This window comes from Schistocerca gregaria, chromosome 4, assembly GCF_023897955.1.
Source record: "Schistocerca gregaria isolate iqSchGreg1 chromosome 4, iqSchGreg1.2, whole genome shotgun sequence".
NCBI lineage: Eukaryota > Metazoa > Arthropoda > Insecta > Orthoptera > Acrididae > Schistocerca > Schistocerca gregaria.
In genome coordinates this window covers 591,906,570-591,927,944 of record NC_064923.1, presented here as the reverse complement: position 1 = coordinate 591,927,944, position 21,375 = coordinate 591,906,570, and positions in this window count along the sequence as shown.

Genomic DNA, 21,375 nt, shown 5'->3' with positions numbered 1-21,375 from the left:
TGATCTGGACGTGTGTCCATCAGAAACAGTACATTTGTAAGAAGGATGTTATGAACTGCTATATATATTATGACTTTTGAACACTATTATGGAAAATACATTGTTTGTTCTTTATCAAAATATGTCATTTTCTAACTATCTCTATCAGAAGTTTTGCCTTCAGTAGTTAGAATCTTTTATTTAGATGGCAGTAGCGGTGCTCGCTGTATTGCAGTAGTTCGAGTAACGAAGATTTTTGTGAGGTAAGTGATTTGTGAAAGGTATAGGTTAATGTTAGTCAGGGCAATTCTTTTGTAGGGATTATTGAAAGTCGGATTGAGTTGCTCTAAAAAATATTGTGTGCCAGTTTAAGCACAGTCATGTATAATTTTTCTAAGGGGACGTTTCAACACAAACAAACGGGGCTCAATATGGCACGGTTACTGACATCGGACAGTTACTGACATCGGCTGAAGATGACATACACGAACAACGAGTACATTGACATGTTACTGATGCTCAGCTAGTGCCGACACGATGCCACTGAAGCACCCATGGCGTACGCCGTGAGATATCCTGGGCGAAGAGCTCTGGCAGCCATTACGTTCTTACGTGCTGAACAACTACTTCGGGAAACAGCGAGCTAGGTAATGTGCCGCAGTAACAGACGAAGAACTGCAAGAAGTGAGGAGACTAAGGTGTTTGTTTTAGCTGCAGTACACCACGATCCTCATGTCAGCTTACAAGCCGTTGCTGCAGTCGCTGGTGTCCGTCTCCCATTTGTGTGGCATATAGTACACGGCCACAGGTTTTACCCGTACCGCCTGTCACTGACCCAGGAGCTGCATGGGAACCATTTCCGTGCGAGAGTTACATTCTGTGAATGAGTCCATGCATAATTTCATGCTGTAGCCTTTACAAGGTGCTATGTTCTCTGATGAGTCCACGTTCACAAATTATGGAGCAGTGAATCGCCATAACGTGCACTACTGAGCCGCAGACTATCTTCGGTGGGTACGATCAGTCGACCGTCACCCTAGGTGGTCTATTACCGTTTGGTGTGGAATCGTCGGAGATGAAATCATCGGTCCACACTACTATCCAGGTACACCGTCAGATGATTTATATCTATAGTCGACAGTTTTGATGGTCACCTTGAACGTGTATGCCTACACACGAGAGTCCATATGTGGATACAGCACGTTGGTCACCTAACCCATTCTGAGCTTGATGTTGTGGAACAACTAAACAACAGGTTTGCAGGAAGGTGGTTTGCGCGTCATTGTCCTCATTCATGGCTCGCAAGGTCGCCCAATTTAACACTATTAGATTTATTTTTGTGGGGATATCTAAGGGATCGTGTTTATGTCACTGAGCCCACATCCCCAGATGATCTAAAACGGCTCATCGAGGACGCATGTTGCTCTGTGACACCGGCGATGTTACATCTCGTCCGCAGATCATTTAGACGCGCGTTGCATTGTGCATTCAGGAACATGGGCACACATTTGAACATCTCATTTAAATCAACTTCTCGCCGCCAGACATCCGTCACCCGCCACACAGCAAGGTATTATGTACAGCGTGTGGTATCTGCCCCTGAAACTTTGAAGGGTTGTAGCTCCCAAACTAAGAGTGATAGGAATGGAATTTAAGTTGATGTATACACAGCTGCTGTTACTAATTCCAGTGCATCATAGAAACAACAATTGTTCTATTTAAACATGTTTTTGCTGTAACTCATTGGATAATAACACAATAAACTATGTTCGTAGGTCCGCAGACAGTGTGACCTTTCTTGTAGTGACTCCCGCAATAAATATAACCGCCGTCTATTACTTCGTAACTGACAGAGGCAAACATATTTAGTGAAACACCCTGCATATGCAGCCAACTTGGACGTCAGCTGCATTCCAGTGAACGTACGCGGGATATCAAAGACCAGTTACAACAGTTGTAGGTCAGCTTGCCGCAGGAGACTATATAACAGCGTTTACCGCCCATAACATTCGAATCAGTGGACGCCTCCAGTCCCGAGGAGAAGCAACGTAGTGCTGATAAGAGTGCTTTTACCAAGTTCTTTGTATATCTGACTCGATTTTGTAATCTGTGAAATGACAACAAATACCTCCTCACCTGGCGGAGTTTCGTATAGTTTCCTTCTCTCTTTCTGGATGCTTCACTTTTTTGTCAAATATTATGTGTATACATGAAGACGCTTTCTCGAGTGATAAGGTCTGCCTCTTACTTTAAATAATATACACTTTAAACGAGAACACCACTGACAGACTTTCTGAAGCTGTTCAGGGATACATTCCTACTATTTTGATTTAAGGGACCAAAATGTTACACGGTTATTGCGTTTTATTTTGTTACTTGCCGCAGCTAGCTTTGTGTCTGTATTGCCCTGAAAATAGTGCGCAACAGTGCAAACGTCAACGGTATACGCTTGCTTCTATTGGCTTACGGTAACTGTTGTTGATGACAGTAATGCCCCCTTTTAACTCGTTGCCCTGGAGTTCACATGCACTGCTGCTCGTTTCTGTTTAGGCTCCTGTTGTCCGGCAGTGTTAGTTGTTAGCGATAACATATCATTACTAAGGATAAATTTGCTGATGAAGAGAAGGACAATATGCACCTGGTGTATGGATTCACTGGATGCAATGAAACAGCGGCACAATGACACTACGCTGAACTGTTGCCGCGCCGACGGCAGCCATAGCGCAGCACTTACAGACTGGTGGTTATTCCATTACCCTGTTTCGTGCGTCCCACGTTTGGTTATTGCAGATTATATGTGCCTTCATTGTTGTGAATATATTTACACAGAAACAAGATTGGTTGTGGTGACAAACGGAGTGAATCATAATTACATTATTATTGTGTAATGAGCCGCCGAAGACTGTGGGAAGTATCCTTGAACAATATCTGAATATTTATATGTGGAGTTCCAGATTATATCGAGCGAGGTAACAGATAGACCAAGAGAGGTTGCGTACATACCAAATTTTGGCTGTTACTAAATGGTTGTGGCACTTAACAATGCCAGGTGTAGAAGTAAACAGCAGGAATTTGTTTGCAATAATTACACCTCTGTTGTTTGAAACTAGTAAACATTAATTTATTCAGAATAATCTCCATTGCTATTTGTAAATTTCTCCCACCTCTCCGGCAGGCTGTGAATGCCACGCCAAGAAAAGCAGTTCTTCTTTTGAATCTAACCAGTCTTCGAACCATTTTCGTACAATGTCAAACGAATTGAAGCGTTGTTCAGCGAGAGCGTCTCCCGTTGATTCAAACAGATGATAATTGGACGGAGCCAAGCCTGGAGAATAAGCCGCATGCCCTAGTATTCCCGAACTGAACAACTCAATCGTTTCCCTGACCAGTTTTGCTGTGTGTGATGGGGCGTTATCATGGGACAATATGAATCTGTGTTCCTTTTTCCATATTCCGATCGTCTATCACGTAATGCTCGGTTTAAATCAATCATTTGCCATTGGCAGCCATCAGTTTTGACGGATTCAAATGATTCAAATGGTTCTAAGCACTATGGGACTTAACATCTGTGGTCACCAGTCCCCTAGACTTAGAACTACTTACACCTAACTAACCTAAGGACATCACACACATCCATGCCTGGGGCAGGATTCGAACCTGCGACCGTAGCAGCAACGCGGTTCCAGACGGAAGCGCCTAGAACCTCTCGGTCACAACGGCCGGCAGTGTTATGTATACGCCATTTTGACGCTGTAGGCTACTACGGCTCTGCCATCTGCCAGAACAATTCGAAACTTCACCGGGGCAGAGAAAAACAAAAAATGTGGAACACCAACAAGGTCGTTTTACCATGTATATAAAAGGATTTATTAAAAATTGTGGGGCATTACTTATTGAACGACTCTCGTATGTTTTGAGATGGAATACTTGTGCCGTTTAGTGCACTATGTCAAAACCTTGTGAGACACAAAAATCGTGTACTCCAGCCCGGACACCTGTCACTCAAGGGCAGATTTTTTTTGCCGAGTGGTCCGCAGCTCGCGGTCTTGTGGTTGCGTTCCCGCTTCCCGAGCATGGGATCCCGGTTTCAATTCCCAGCTGGGTCAGGGATTTTCACCTGCCTGGAGACGACTGGGTGTTTCTGTTGTCCTCAGCACTTCATCATCATTCATGGCAATGGTGAGATTGGGCTGAGCAAAGGTTGGGACTTTCTACGGGATCTGATAACCACGCAGCTGAGCGCCCCACAAAGCAAACATCATCACTTTGCCGAGTGACCCCTCTGTGTTGAACTTGACAACAGAATTCTCATCATCGAGCAACTTTTATAGAGTGTCTCCCTTCATGTTGTGGATCTAGCACCATATAGTGTGCTAAAGAGCAGAAATACTTCGTCTCACTAATATTTTTAGTATTGAAGGTAAATTAGTCGGTTCATTATTCTGAAGGCGTTGCTATCTTAGTGTGGTGGAAGAACTACTGCATCATTTCAAAGGTATGGAAGGAAACTGACGACTGTCTGAAGTCTTTATTGTACTGATGGCTCAGATGGCAAGGATACTGGCAACAGAGTAAAAGGTAATGTATGAGTATTAGGAAAGTTCAGTCTTGAATAATATCTACTGAACGACCTGGGGCAGTGGATAAAACTATACATTAGCGTTAGGGATCAGAAGGCCACGATTTACGCTATTTTCATGTTTCGTGGACTCCCTAAAACTCTTTAAGTAAATGCCCGAAGGGTTCCTTTGAAAAAGACATGGCCTATTTCCTTTCCTATTCTTCCCCAACTCAAGTTTGTGGTCCGTCACCAACGACTTCACGGTGAAGTTTGTTCTTCTGATAAAATATCAGTAAACAGCACTCCTTGATGCCGCGTGTGTGTTAATTAATAGCTGCGCAGCAGATCGCTTTGATTTGATACCTATACGTCCGTGTCTCAATGTGTCAGTTACACATCAGAAAATCATCTTTTCTCCGACCGTGCGAGTCATTAAAAACCACTGCAGACCGTGGAAACATTGCGGTTTGGGGGCTCGAGTATCTCAGCGATACATTAAGCCGTATCGTATGTGGGGCTACTTAGGATGAGTATTTGTATGGAAGTCTAACTAGTCTGTGTTCCGGAAGAGAGGTAGCAGAGATTTTAGTTGTTGCAGGGGAAACTGTCTAGATGATAGAGTGATTTGGTGTTGCAACATTCGGAACAGAACTCTGCTATGTTGGTACTGCGTTACGACTGAAAGTCGGGGAACACTGGAGTTGTTATATTCGTCGAGGGCACTGAGATCTACCCCATGGTTAAATGACGACAGCATCCTAACGAGTAAATTATTACGGAAGTAAAATATTCTTAGGATTTTCGGACGTGGACTATTCAGAATGATGTCATCAGAAGAGCAAAGGAATAGAACTTGTTAGTACGATGCACGTTACACATAAGAAAAGAATAGAAGTTTGTGAAATACCGTATTACAGAAGAACGCTAAAGATTAGATGAGTACATCAGTTAAACACTGAGGAGGTACTGAATAAAACTGAGCAGAAGCGAGCATCACAATCTAAACAAGATTGTACAAGAAAACAGAATGATCGGACACAAACAGAGAGTGTAAGAAATAATTACACGGTAGTCGTGGGAAGTGCAGGCGTAAAAATGTAGAGAGAGACGAAGACTTGAATACAGTGAGGAGGTTCCAATGGATGTAGACTGCAGTGGTTACCCAGAGCCGAAGAGACATGTATCAAAACAGGCTTTGGGCTGAATAGTAGAACAATATACAATTTATTAAAATTTACTGTTAATGTTTTATCATTTGGTGTAGAAGTGTATGAAATAGCTCGTAAACCCTTCATTATTTATAACTTTTATTATCTTCATGGAATTGGAACATTTCTCGAGGTAGTTGAATTTCATTCCCTGCTGCCTGGAAGTGTCGATTTCGTTTACAATTCTGCTCTTTGAGTAAGACTTCGTGAAGAGATACCACATGTTTCCTCTGCACTAGAGATAAGTAGAAATGAATAAAACATAGACTTCTACGAAGCCAATTTCTGATACGGTAATTTTTATACAGCACACAGAGGCGAAATCACCTCTGGACAGAAATGGTGTCAAAAGAAATCAATCTCAGGCGCTACTGCATGAGGTAAGACGTTTTATCTTTCAATGCTTTTTCCTGAATTAAGAAGCGAGATATTAGAGCTCACTCCAAATGACGTAACGTAGCGAAATATGAGAAACGAAATACAAAAATTAGAAAAGAGAAACAAATTAGTTCCATTTTTCATGTTTTTGAATCTCATACCATTTTCCAACTTCATAGTATGTTGTTTATCGTGTACAGTTTGCATTACGCGATGGAGCAACATAGAACAATGAAGAGCAGAACATCAAAGTCGAGGAGTCGCAGTGATGAAAATTAATTTACTATTAAGGAGGCAAAGTTTTGAAACGTGGTAGAAAAAGGGAGGGATGGATTGTCGTCTTTAGTTAAGGAAATCCAACAATTTGAAATATTGCCATTTGATTTAGACAAAATTTTGAAAGTGACTCTTCGTCACAAGACCCCCATACTACACCGTACTACACTGACCACATCTACCAAGTCGTGAATATATAACTCTGAAACGAAGTGTTGTATGTCCAAAACGTCACCCTGTGTCGTAAAATTATAATGTTATGTTGAGATTCACTTCACCCGCGTAGCAGCTATCGTTCAGAAACATTTTTTGAAGCGCTCCATTACACAATCCTGATTTACATCTCTTTAATATATTCCTTTAGGGAAATGTACATCCGTTTCATATCATCTTAAACTACTTTTTAGAAGGGCATGAGATTATGTTTATCCATCCAGAACATATTTCCGTGTACTGTTCATTGTCTCCTTTCTATATTTCCTCTCTAAGGGCAACTTTTGTTCGGTTCTGAACCTTTCCGACTGATTAAAACTGCACGTTGGCAGGGATATGAACCGAGATTCGCACCGAACATTCATTTTTCCTTCAGTTTAGCTGCTTGTGTTTCCTTCTACCGCTTCTTCTCTGTTTTGCATACGCATTTCAGCCAGTAATTCTAAATGTTTACTCATGTTTAATGCAGTGAACACATCACAAGTGTAAAAGAAATATCTATCCAATAAAGCGTTCCTCTAGGTTTGCAACTCTTCTGCTTGAATATCTATTGTAAATATTTCTCAAACATTACTGCTTTGTTGAACTACTGGAAAAGTAAACACAATTTTATTAGTTCGACTTTCCACCCCCATTACTGCAGAGATATTACTCTGACAGTCAATTACACCCAAGAGAAAACTATACTTTCTTGGTGCCGGATCGTTGTCTACTCTTGTGATCTCTTCTCTTTGATACGTTGTTAGCAAGGCCGGTTGAAGTTATTTCTCTTTATATAGCTAATAAGGGCACCCATAATATGGTGTTTGATGTTTATAGCACACATTGTCTTTAATCTAAACTTCCGTGACAAAGAACTGGTTATAAAGCACAACGCTGCTCATGTTTTTCAGTGACCGTCTCAGAAGCCTTCTTTTCTTTACAAAAAAATCCAAATTGCGTTTCGGGCACCTTCACATTTACTGAAGCCAAAATATAATTTACTGGTGCCTTCAAAGGTTTACTTGTCAATCTCTTTGGAATGGAGCTGACACCAGACGGCAATAAAGACCGTCGACGTCGCCGTATTGCCTCGCTAACTTATCGCATGTAAAAGAGGGTGGATGGGGCACTGGCTTGTTCTCTAAATCGCTTAATTTCCGGTCTATAGCGGCCTCACTAGATGGACTTCACCCGAAACAAAGAACGTAATTCGGTGCAGTACCAGCGTCGTGGAAATAATTATCGCGTCTTAAGTAACGACTAGCATGAAGAACCAAGGGAATTTGAAATTATATTCTGCTGACTAATGACATGAGAGAGAGCCCACTCCAAGAACCTGGCTGTCTGCTGGGTGTCTGATAAACTGAATGACAGTCGCTTTTCCTGGAGTCCTTTTCAGCCAGTGCGGTACTGTTCTTTCGTGCATCCACAGCCTCACACAGTTTTAGAAAGGAATTGCGCCCACAATCAAGACTTCTGAATATTAAAAGCGCTCGATACATTGAGGTGGGGAAAGATGGTCAATATTTTCAGAAAAAACCATAAGCTCTAGTAAAAGGCAAGTAATATACACCACGGAAAAAAATCGCAATACCAAAATAATTGACGTTGTTGTTGTTGTCTTCAGTCCTGAGACTGGTTTGATGCAGCTCTCCATGCTACTCTATCCTGTGCAAGCTGCTTCATCTCCCAGTACCTACTGCAACCTACATCCTTCTGAATCTGCTTAGTGTACTCATCTCTCGGTCTCCCTCTACGATTTTTACCCTCCACGCTGCCCTCCAATGCTAAATTTGTGATCCCTTGATGCCTCAAAACATGTCCTACCAACCGATCCCTTCTTCTAGTCAAGTTGTGCCACAAACTTCTCCCCAATCCTATTCAATACCACCTCATTAGTTACGTGATCTATCCACATTATCTTCAGTATTCTTCTGTAGCACCACATTTCGAAAGCTTCTATTCTCTTCTTGTCCAAACTAGTTATCGTCCATGTTTCACTTCCATACATGGCTACACTCCAAACAAATACTTTCAGAAACGACTTCCTGATACATAAATCTATATTCGATGTTAACAAATTTCTCTTCTTCAGAAACGCTTTCCTTGCCATTGCCAGTCTACATTTTATATCCTCTCTACTTCGACCATCATCAGTTATTTTACTTCCTAAATAGCAAAACTCCTTTACTACTTTAAGTGTCTCATTTCCTAATCGAATTCCCTCAGCATCACCCGATTTAATTTGACTACATTCCATTATCCTCGTTTTGCTTTTGTTAATGTTCATCTTATATCCTCCTTTCAAGACACTGTCCATTCCGTTCAACTGCTCTTCCAAGTCCTTTGCCGTCTCTGACAGAATTACAATGTCATCGGCGAACCTCAAAGTTATTACTTCGTCTCCATGAATTTTAATACCTACTCCAAATTTTTCTTTTGTTTCCTTTACTGCTTGCTCAATATACAGATTGAATAACATCGGGGAGAGGCTACAACCCTGTCTCACTCCTTTCCCAACCACTGCTTCCCTTTCATGCCCCTCGACTCTTATTACTGCCATCTGGTTTCTCTATTTTACCCCTGCCATCTTTAGAATTTGAAAAAGAGTATTCCAGTCAACATTGTCAAAAGCTTTCTCTAAGTCGACAAATGCTAGAAACGTAGGTTTGCCTTTTCTTAATCTTTCTTCTAAGATAAGTCGTAAGGTCAGTATTGCCTCACGTGTTCCAACATTTCGACGGTATCCAAACTGATCCTCCCCGAGGTTTGCATCTACCAGTTTTTCCATTCGTCTGTAAAGAATTCGCGTTAGTATTTTGCAGCCGTGGCTTATTAAACTGATAGTTCGGTAATTTTCACATCTGTCGGCACCTGCTTTCTTTGGGATTGGAATTATTATATTCTTCTTGAAGTCTGAGGGTATTTCGCCTGTCTCATACATCTTGCTCACCAGCTGGTAGAGTTTTGTCATGACTGGCTCTCCCAAGGCCGTCAGTAGTTCTAATGGAATGTTGTCTACTCCGGGGGCCTTGTTTCGACTCAGGTCTTTCAGTGCTCTGTCAAACTCTTCACGCAGTATCGTATCTCCCATTTCGTCTTCATCTACATCCTCTTCTATTTCCATAATATTGTCCTCAAGTACATCGCCCTTGTATAAACCTTCTATATACTCCTTCTACCTTTCTGCCTTCCCTTCTTTGCTTAGAACTGGGCTGCCATCTGAGCTCTTGATATTCATACACGTGGTTCTCTTCTCTCCAAAGGTCTCTTTAATTTTCCTGTAGGCAGTATCTATCTTACCCCTAGTGAGATAAGCTTCTACATCCTTACATTTATCCTCTAGCCATCCCTGTTTAGCCATTTTGCACTCCTGTCAATCTCATTTTTGAGACGTTTGTATTCCTTTTTGCGTGCTTCATTTACTGCATTTTTATATTTTCTCCTTTCATCAATTAAATTCAATATTTCTTCTGTTACCCAAGGATTTCTAGCAGCCCTCGTCTTTGTACCTACTTTATCCTCTGCTGCCGTCACTACTACATCCCTCAGAGCTACCCATTCTTCTTCTACTGTATTTCTTTCCCCTATTCGTGTCAATTGTTCCCTTATGCTCTCTCTGAAACTCTGTACAACCTCTGGTTCTTTCAGTTTATCCAGGTCCCATCTCCTTAATTTCCCACATTTTTGCAGTTTCTTCAGTTTTAATCTACAGGTCATAACCAATAGATTGTGGTCAGAGTCCACATCTGCCCCTGGAAATGTCTTACAACTTAAAACCTGTTTCCTAAATCTCTGTCTTACCATTATATAATCTATCTGATACCTTTTAGTATCTCCAGGGTTCTTCCACGTATACAACCTTTTTTCATGATTCTTAAACCAAGTGTTAGCTATGATTAAGTTGTGCTCTGTGCAAAATTCTACTAGGCGGCTTCCTCTTTCATTTCTTAGCCCCAATCCATATTAACCTACTATGTTTCCTTCTCTCCCTTTTCCTACACTCGAATTCCAGTCACCCATTACTATTAAATTTTCGTCTCCCTTCACTATCTGAATAATTTCTTTTATTTCATCGTACATTTCTTCAATTTCTTCATCATCTGCAGAGCTAGTTGGCATATAAACTTGTACTACTGTAGTAGGTGTGGGCTTCGTATCTATCTTGGCCACAATAATGCGTTCACTATGCTGTTTGTAGTAGCTTACCCGCATTCCTATTTTCCTATTCATTATTAAACCTACTCCTGCATTACCCCTATTTGATTTTGTGTTTATAACCCTGTAGTCACCTGACCAGAAGTCTTGTTCCTCCTGCCACCGAACTTCACTAATTCCCACTATATCTAACTTTAACCTATCCATTTCCCTTTTTAAATTTTCTAACCTACCTGCCCGATTAAGGGATCTGACATTCCACGCTCCGATCCGTAGAACGCCAGTTTTCTTTCTCCTGATAACGTGGAGTAATGAAATTTCGAGAATACATTGGTCGAGGTAATGTATGTGCAGGAGCACAGGTTAATGGAAGTGTGAGATAAGACATTGCAAATGTGAAATGATGGTACATTAATAACGGGTGTAGCGTCCAGAATATTGAATGTAAGTATGGAAACGTGTATGCATGTTCTTGAACAGATGCGTGAAATCAGTTTTTGGGATAGAGTTCCATGCCTGTAGCATTTGGCCGGTCAATATAGCGACAGTTAACGCTGGATGAGGATGATTCTGGAGCTGTCGTCCGATGATGTCCAATATCTGCTGTCTCCAACAGATACAGTGATCGAGCAGGCCAAACCAACATGTCGACAGTCTGTAGAGCATGTTGAGTTACAACAGCGGTATGTGGGCAAGCGTTACACTGCTTGAAAACACCTCCTGGGATGCTGTTCATGAATGTCAGCGCAACGGATCGAATCACCTGACTGACGTACAAATTTGCTGTCAGAGGGCGTGGAACAACCACGAGATTTCTCCTGCGGTCAAGCAAAACCGCATCCCCGACCGTAACTCCAGGTGTAAGTACAGTGTGTCTAGCACGCAGACAGGTTGGTTGCAGACCGCCAACTGAGCTCCTCCTAACCAACGCAAGGCCATTACTAGCACCACGGCAGAACGAGCTGCCATCATACATCACAACAGAATTCCATCCTGCCCTCCAATGAGCTCTCGCTTGAGACCAATGAAGTCGTAATTGGTGGTGGTTTTGTGTCAATAGAATGCATGCTACAGGGCACCTGACTCGGAGCTGTCCATGAAGTAATCGATTTTTTAACAGTTTGTCGTGTCACTGTGGTTCCACTTACTGCTCAAATTCCTGCTTGAGGTGCAGTACGATGCGGGAGAGCCATACGTCGAACACGATGGTCTCCCTTTTCGCAGTGCGAAGTGCCGACCGGAGCCCGGCCTTCTTGCGAATGTACATTCTCGTGTCCATCGCTGCCACCAATCACGTGTCTATATTCCTACCACGTCTTTTTTGCAATATCGCAGGAAGAACATCCAGCTTCTCGTAGTCTGATCACACGACCTCTTTCAAACTCAGTGAGGTGTTGCTAATATCACATTTGTCGCCTTAAAGGCACTCTTGACCAACACCAGCTCATCACGTCCAGTCTCAGAGGTGATGACTGCTCACGATCCTTACAGAACGTATTTAAAGCAAACCTTATTACCTCTTCGTAGTGATGTTATGAGGGTCACTCTTATATGACTCAAGTGAGATTTGAGTAGAAATCATCTTACAGATGGAGAAACACGCTAACCGACTTTCGTTCAGATCGCACAGCTTCCACTTGGTGTTGCGATATTTTTCTGTCAGTGTACAGTATGCACAATAACCAAAAGAAAATAATTAGAGCGAGGCCAGTGTGGTAGAGCGGTTCTAGGCGCTACAGTCTGGAACCGTGCGACCGCTACGGTCGCATGTTCGAATCCGGCCTCGGGCATGAATGTGTGTGATGTCCTTAGGTTAGTTACGTTTAAATAGTTCTAAGTTCTAGGGGACTGATGACCTCATAAGTTAAGTACTATAGTCCTCAGAGCCATTTGAACCATTTTTTAAATCATTAGACAGGAAGTCTAAGAGAGATACTACTTGTGTTAAAAAGGGATGTATGGCAGGAAAACAACTAATGTTCCACGTGTACATTGAAGATAAAAGATTGGGAATTAAAAAAAGTCAGGATGACAGATTACTGACGATAAAATTTGATGATGATATTGCTATCCTCAGTCAAAGTGTGACAAAATTACTGGCCCTGTGGAATGGAATAAAGAGTCGGAATGAGAGCGGAGTACAGGCTGAGTGTAAAACAGAGAAAGATTATGGTAGTGAGATGTAGCAGAAATGAAATTAGAGATAAAATTGGCAATTGATCTACAGACCACGTATTAGATGAGGTGAATAAGTTGTGGTACCTTGGAAGCACTACAGCACATGATGGGGAAGCAAGGTGGATGTAAGAGACAGGACAGATAAAGTACAGAGGGCACTCTACATCAAAAGAGGTCGACTAATGTAAAACATCGACCGCAGTATAAGGAATAAACCTCTGAGAGTTTATGTTCGGAGGACATCATTATCTGTAAATGACACAAATACCGTGGAGAAACCGGAAAATAAATTATCAAACACATCGGATAATTTGTGTTTGATACATAATGTTTCAGAAGGATGCTAAGAACGTAGAGGGCTGACAAGAAACGACGAGGCTGTCCACAGGGAAGCTATGGGTGGAAAACACTGACAAAAACAAGTGCAAGTTAATAGGGAGTGTGTTAAGGCACCGGGGAAAACATTACCGGTTCTAGAGGGAGTCGTAGAGACTAAATATAACTGTTGAGGAAGACAAAGACTGGAATGTATCCAAAAAATAATTGACAACATCGGGTACGTTACACTGTGATGAAGAAATTGGCAAGCAAGAGAAAGTCGTGGATGGCAACATGCAAATAGTGAGAAGACTGTAAAAGAAGGTTAGTTGCTCAGGTGTTTAATATCCAGTGTACGGGGAAGCTGCACTCTTAGGAACAAAGGATTACCACCTTCATAAACTACTCATTGGCCGTTGCGCCACACACTTTTAAATGTATGTAATATTATACACTGCTTGACACAAAAAGTGAAGCACCCAGAAGACATGGTTGGATTTCGGCATATCCCAGTAAGTGTTCACATCGCTGGCCGGTATCTAAATGATTTGGTGTTAAAAAATGATGTAAGCTCTATTTCCATTTGGTGTGTCATGATTCATACATGTATACTGGACTTTTTCAAACAGAAGATTTCGATAGCCGATGTCTGGTGTCGTTGCGGCAGCGTTCTAAGAAAAGCTAGTGAGGGAGTCAAGTGTTGGTTATGCTACAGAACAGATTGTAAACATACAGAGAAATATTAATTTTGAAATATGGTTTGGTAAAGATTAATTTCAGAAGTGAAGATTACCAGGTATAATTGTTGCAGTGTAATTATAAAGTGCTTGAATAACGAAAAGCTTTAGAAGGATTTCTCTTTATTGGTTTGGGTTACTTAATTTCATTGTTGGGAAGTGATTAAGTAAAGTTATCTATTCACATGGCTTGCACTCAGAGATTACAAAATTACCACCCTTTCACCAATTCAACAACTGATTTAATGGCAGAATAATATTTGTTATAAAAAGTAATTTTCGGAAAGATCACTGTAACAGTCAAAAGATGAGTTTTAGTTTTCGCAATAAAAATGATTTAGCAAGTTCAAATTCCATCGTCGTCTCCTCACGAAAGAATTTCATTTTCTTGATTATGTTTGTTGCCTCACTGCACAGAGCGGAACACAGTTGCTTAGAAGGTAAATATTTTAGCTTGCTGTTTCTAAGTTGCGTATTTTATGTTCATCACTTCCAGCAGTAGCTAGTTTCAGTTACGAAAAGTAAACCATGAATATTAGTTAGAGTAAGTTTCGCATAAAGTCAAGGTAATTAATTTACTCACAGTTATCTCTGTTTTTTAAAGCTTATTATCAAGTTTAATTTATGTAAGATTCAATCAAATTATATTTCTTACGCAGATAGTTTTCTTATCAATGCGCTGTTACATTCTTGAATGTTTTCTTTAGTGTTTGGATATCCGTTTAGTCAGTTTGCATATGTAATTTCACAGAGCATTCTTAGAAACGTTTTTGGTTACTTATTCTTTCAAAATTCAGTTCGTAATTACGTAGCATTTTCATTCTGTTAATTTTGTGTGTTTCCACTGCAAGTCACGTATCGTGACGTCACACAGTGTAACGCCATTCGCTGTACGGCACAATATGCAGTTTCACAGTACAGCTTATTTAAAACCTAGTTTTAGATTTTATAATTAATTTGGTTGAAGTTAAAGAAAAGTACATTTATATATTTTCAGTTCGTTATCATCAGATAGCGTCACATAATTACGCCACCTGCTCTCTTCACGACAACAACAAAGATACACGAAGTTGTAAAGCATAGCATAACAGTCCAGTCCAGGTTCAGTCCACAAGATTAAACATTGAAAAGTAGCAAAGTGCGTTAGTATTGTTCGTGTTTACTGTTGTTACAAGCACTGAAAGGGTTATAAAAATCTGATGTGTAATCAGTGTGAAAGACAAGAAGATGCCGCATATCCGAGAGGGACAGCGTTATCAGCAATTGACAGAGTATGAATGAGGCCTTATTATGGGTCTATATTCGCCGACTGGGACAATCGTGCAGTATGGAGGTTTTTGCGGTCGATGTTGCACTACATGGAAACGTTAGGACAGGCATATTCGTGACAAGGATCTGGTCGCAGCGTCTGATCTTCACAAGGAAAGATCGCCGTATTGTGCCCCAAACACATCATTACTCTTCCACATTGATGACTGCTACCAAGAACAGTTAGTACACTTCTTGAACATTATTCATTCCACACCGTTAATCAGAGACTAGCAGCAGCTGAAATATGGATTTCCACTCGCAAGCTGCCGTTAAAGCCACAACACAAACGGCTGTGTGTGTTGTACTGAGAAGTCAGAACTTACGGTTCACTGCCGGCGTCATGGTGTGCGAAGCCTTTGGCCTTTAGATCACTGCTGGTAGCGGCTGAGGGAACACAGTACGTCACGGACTTTCTGCGCCCTCACATGTTACGTCTCACGCTACGGTATCGTGGTGCCATTTTTCGAAAGGAGAAGGCTCGTCCAGAATATATGTGTCTCTATGAACTGCTTGAGTGATGCTGAGGTACTCCCATATCCAGTAAATTCCGAAAAATCTGTCCCTAATAGAACGTGTGGGACCAGCTCGAACGTCAGGTCCGTCCCACTGAGAATATCGTGTGGGCCATTTTGAGTGAAGGGAGGATACAGCGGCTTCATGACTCGCTTCCTAAGGGAAGCAGTGCATGCCAGAAGGAATGGAATGTCATACTGGTAAGTGGGCTGATAGTGCCAAATTCTTTGTCAATTTGACTCGATTTTTCGATCACTGAAATTACATCACGCACCTTCGCAAGTTGTGAAGGTTGAATTCGTTTTTCCCTCTCCTACTGGGTGCATCACTTTCTTTTTTACTAGGAGCGTTCTTTGGTAGTAAAGTTAAGGAACCCGAAACTCAGTTACAAGTTCCCGAAGGTTCAGTGGAGAAGATGATTTCTCTGCGGTGCATCCGGTTTAGTACCGAATGACGCGTTGCAGTTGTTAAAGCACTGGACTGTCATCCGGAACGAGCAGGTTCCAAAGGCATGTCCGGACGTCCAGATTTAGGTTTTCTGTAGCATATTTTAACCATTTGATTTTAATTCTGTCTACGACTGTGTTTACCTTGATCTCTTGTGAGGACGTAATTCAACAAAAGCCACTGCTCACTGTCTTAATTGTTCCGTTCGTGGCAGAAACCCCAAGAAGAGAAATACCAAAAAGGAAATTACAGAGTACGTAAATGACGTTAGTTAAATTAAACATACTCCTGTGTAAGTGAATGGCTGATTTTTAAAAGGTACCTAAGTCTCTTTTTCGTAGTTTCGAGAAAACAAAAGAAAACTTATTTTCTCTTTTGTGTTGTTAAATGCGTCACTGGTAAACTTAAATATTAAAATATATACACACATCTACGATTAGGTACATTTTTAGTGCATTATATCTAATAGTAAACCAAGAAAAAATTCATCTTGGCTATTAATAATCGCTTTAGCTGTATTTTGGTTTTTTATTACCGTACCACTACCGGTTTCGTAGCGTTAAAGCCACATCTTCAGGTGACATATGATTAAAACATTAGAGCGTAAAAGCTCGGAATCTTTTTTCCCGACATTCTTGTCCGTTAAAACACCGCTAAAAGACGGTGATTTGTATTTGAGAGACAACGAATGTTGGGGAAAAGGATTCCGAGCTTTTCCGATCTAATGTTTCAATCATATGTCACCTGAAGATGTGGCTTTAACGTCACGAAACCGGTAGTGGTACAGTAATAAAGGACAAGGACCAAAATACAGCAGAAGCGATTATTAATACCCAAGATTAACACTGATAGCTGTGGTTGCCGTAACTTCAAGGTTGCCTGCCGGAAAAAAAATTACCTTGTTGACTTAGGCCCCTTTTAACACTCTGTAAAATTTTAAGCATGGTTTTACTTGAAAATAATGCAGGTTTGTATTAAATAAAGAGTAATGTTTGTTAGCTCATATTACAAACACAATTCTTTAATAGCCAAAGATTATTACTACATTACAGAGACATGTTTTTCTTAACCTTTACTCATTATCATCGAGACAAACAACACCTACTGGCCACTGTGAGAGTCGATCGTAAAAGCTTTTGTTTTCTTCCGCGACATAAAGCTAAATTTTTTTTCAAGTCATCAATTTTGCTTTATCTCATAGGTATTTCTTCTTGTGGACTGTTTCTTGACAATGTAAAGATACTTCATTTGTTATTTTGAGGATCAAGGTATTCAGCCTTTGAAAACCAGCACTCACTTGTTTTTATGATTTTGTACCTTTGTGTTCATGTGAGTACTCAAATTAATCATATTTGGTGCAAATGGCTCTGAGCACTATGGGACGTAACATTTGAAGTCATCAGTCCCCTAGACGTAGAACTACTTAAACCTAACTAACCTAAGGACATCGCACACACCCATGCCCGAGCAAGGATTCGAACCTGCGACTGTAGAAAATCATATTTGGAAATGTGAAGCTATACACTTACATTTCTTGGAAGGTATATGGTTTCAAGAGAGATTGTAGACTTCTTATAAGTTGGCCACAAAGTAGGACAACAATTATCATGTGTGTTTCGACCGGCGTAATTGTCCCCGGATGTTTCTTTTCTCAGCATTAGCTATAAGCTCACAGACTTCACGTGGAGTTTGGATACCGTCTTATTTCCTAATTGGACGTTTTATTATGCTGAACTTCCGGTCACGTGTATTATCGGATGGTCCAAGCAAAGAAAAGAACTGTTCAATCCTTTTAAATCTGCATGTATCGGTTAGGACAAGATAAACTCTTGACAATGTGTGATTCAAGTTTTGCCCGGAAGAATCATACCAAAATAGATGTTGCTCGGTAACTGTCTCGAGCACGTGATTTTAATGTAGTCCAACAGGAACGTAGCAACTTCATCAGGTCCTTCAGGGGCCTGTCCTTCATGGTAGATGCAGTAATGGGCTAAATCTGTATTCGTGTTGAAAATAAGAAAAACGTTCACTACGAGTTACCTCAAGTGATAAATTTCCTTAACAGGGATCTTCGGTAATCTTACGTTTTGCATATACTCAAATACAAGGTGAAATGTTTTCCATTTTATTTACTGTTTTTAGTCGTTTCATTAAGGGCAGATGTGAACTTCTTAACTCGCCTCATGTGCACTGTTACTTCTGCAGTCGCGACTCTTTTTGCAGTATCATGTAAATGAGGACTATGTATTCGCATCTTTTCCTCCTCAAAAAAGCAACAGGTGTCAGTATGTGGTTTTACGAACTTTAGGCCAAAGTTTTCTTTGAAATATGTATTAAAATCTCATATTTGGTATTTGTACCAGGATTTTTCACCTTATACAACTCATACATATCCTTGACGGACAGTTCAGATGACAAATACGTAAAGTTTGTATCAGATGCATAGTGCGTTTTGTACACAGGAAATGAGCTCATATGTTGATATCCTATCAAAAGTTCGTTAGGGCCACTTTTTCTTGCACAGAAGTGTCTGCCACGCTTGTAGCGTGATGATTTTCCTTCCAGAAGTAACTGTCTAATACATTTAATTCGCTTTCGATCACATGATACAACCTAAATAAACTCCTGTCGTCAAATTTCTAACTTACTTTCACGGAGGATCACATGGTATTTATATGAGCGCATCTTCAAATAAACGTCATCATTCCCAGTACGTTTTTGCGCAACATTAGTCACATCTATCGTCAGCTGTAAATGTAAATCTTGCTCAATTTTAGATTGCAAATTAGCAAGTTAAGAGTTCTATATCAAGGTTTTTCCTGCATCAGCAAACTTGGTAAATCAGTTTTCCTCGCACCTAAAACCAAATAAACAAACATTTAGTTCTAAGTAATTAATAAAATTGAAAGGAGCAATCTTTATGTTTGTTCCCAGTACTAATGCTAATTTTTTTCTTTTCTTTTAGATAGAAAAGCCATTTACCGTTAGGGGAAAATGTACAAACTAACCTATTCATTCGGATAAACCAACTATCCATATCTTTGATATCTATACCAGTAATTTTCCGAAAACCGCAACAGTAAGTTTTACAGTAATTACTTCTTACCTGCCAGGCGAACGTTTAGATCTTGATCGGCGCTACTGTCCTCCGTGTCCAATCTATTGTATACCTTGTACTTTCAGCTTCTAAATAACATACCTTTTGTAGGCTTCTGGACGTGCCTTCCACTTTCGTGTTTTTAATGGACTGTCAAAAATGGTTCAAATGGCTCTCAGGTCATCAGTCGCCTAGAACTTAGAACTAATTACACCTAACTAACCTAAGGACATCACACACATCTATGCCCGAGGCAGGACTCGAACCTGCGACCGTAGCGGTCGCTCGGTTCCAGACTGTAGCGCCTAGAACCGCACGGCCACTCAGCCCGGCTAATGGACTGTCATTTGAATCGCTACGTTCACTCATTTTGTAATATTTATCGGAAGTTATGAGCACTACAATACCTTAATTTCACTATTTAACAATCAGCACGGTATGCGCAGAACAACAAACAAAGAAAAGGGGCAAAGAGCTACAACTACTGTGGTGTAAATCCGATCTATAGCGTTTCTCCAACTTCTGTTGATTATACAACTTTGAAAAAAGTACGACAACCACACCCATTTTTAAATGATCCTGGCAATGCTGCGCTACGCTGTCTCTTTTTGAGTGCATGTGCCATTCCAATTACCACTGTTTCTTTACATTTCCTTTAAACCTCAAGCAAGCAGCGAGAAATACAAGCGCTGGCACTTAAAAAAAAAAAAGATGGCAATTACGCTCGAAGAGACAGTGCTGCATCACACTACTACATGAAATGTCACGCCGTACCGTGTACTTCCGACAAGGACCGAGCAAACCCGAGCGACAGGCCGGGCGGTGGCACGCTCGAGAGATGTTGCATCTCTAGGAAAGTAATTAAATGTTGGTACCATATACACTGCCTGATTAAAAAAAAAATGCAACTCCCAGAAAGGAACAAGGAAACAAAATAAAACTTCACGAATTGAGATGGTATGTGATGTTATTTCAGCCATTACAATAGCGAGCGATTTTCACAGCGTACTTGGCAGTGTGATTTCTCTCATCAGTATGACATTACATCCCTTCTGGCGCAAATGCATGAAGTGATTCGTTTGGGAAGGGTTTCGTAGAACGATTGAATCCTCTCCTGCGCAAACTGATCCAAAACTGTCGTATGTGGCTCTTCATCTATGGATAATTGCACTGAGTTGGAGTTGACTTCCGACCTGGTCTTACACACGTTCTTTTGGGATTCTTGCTGGCCATGGAATGCTTTACCATCAGCCAGACGGTTCACAGGGACAGGCGCCATATGCGGATGAGGATTCCCATGGTACCACGAAGCTGTCTTGTGGGACATAACGTATGATATTACAGGATGTCTGTGACGTACCATTCTGCTGTCTGAGTTCCCTCAACCACTATTAGCGATGATCTAAAGTCATACCGCATGATTCCCCACACCATGACCACAGAAGTAAAACCGTTGTGCCTCTGCAAAACATTGGAAGAAGGTGTCCTCGCACCAGATAGCCGCCATACTCGCCGATGATGGTTATCTGCGGTAGTGGAGAACCGTGATTCACTGTTCAATACAATGCCATGCGCATCTGGTGAAGTTCACGCCCATTATGTACGCTATCATGCATTGTAGCAAATGTAAAGACGAGAAACACTAATGCCCTCTGGAGACCGCTCTACCTGTCTGAGAGAATAACAACGCAAATAAATTACGTATCCACTGATAATGTGTACGTGTTCCATGTTATACTGACATCCGACCATATCTTCTGGGTCCTTTACATTTTTTATGCCAGACGTTCTATGTTCTGCAATTCTACTCATTGTGATTTCCATATCGCCAAAAATAACGCTTATGATTGGCTCGCGAGATATAAGACGTAGAAGAAATTACGTTTATTAGAGTAACTGTATAACCATGTCTAGAATATCTGCGATTTCAGCATTGAAATGTTTGGAAGGAAAACGGTGACAACTACGAACAACTTTTTCATAATTGTTTAATTGTAGATCTTGACGAGGACATCGTAC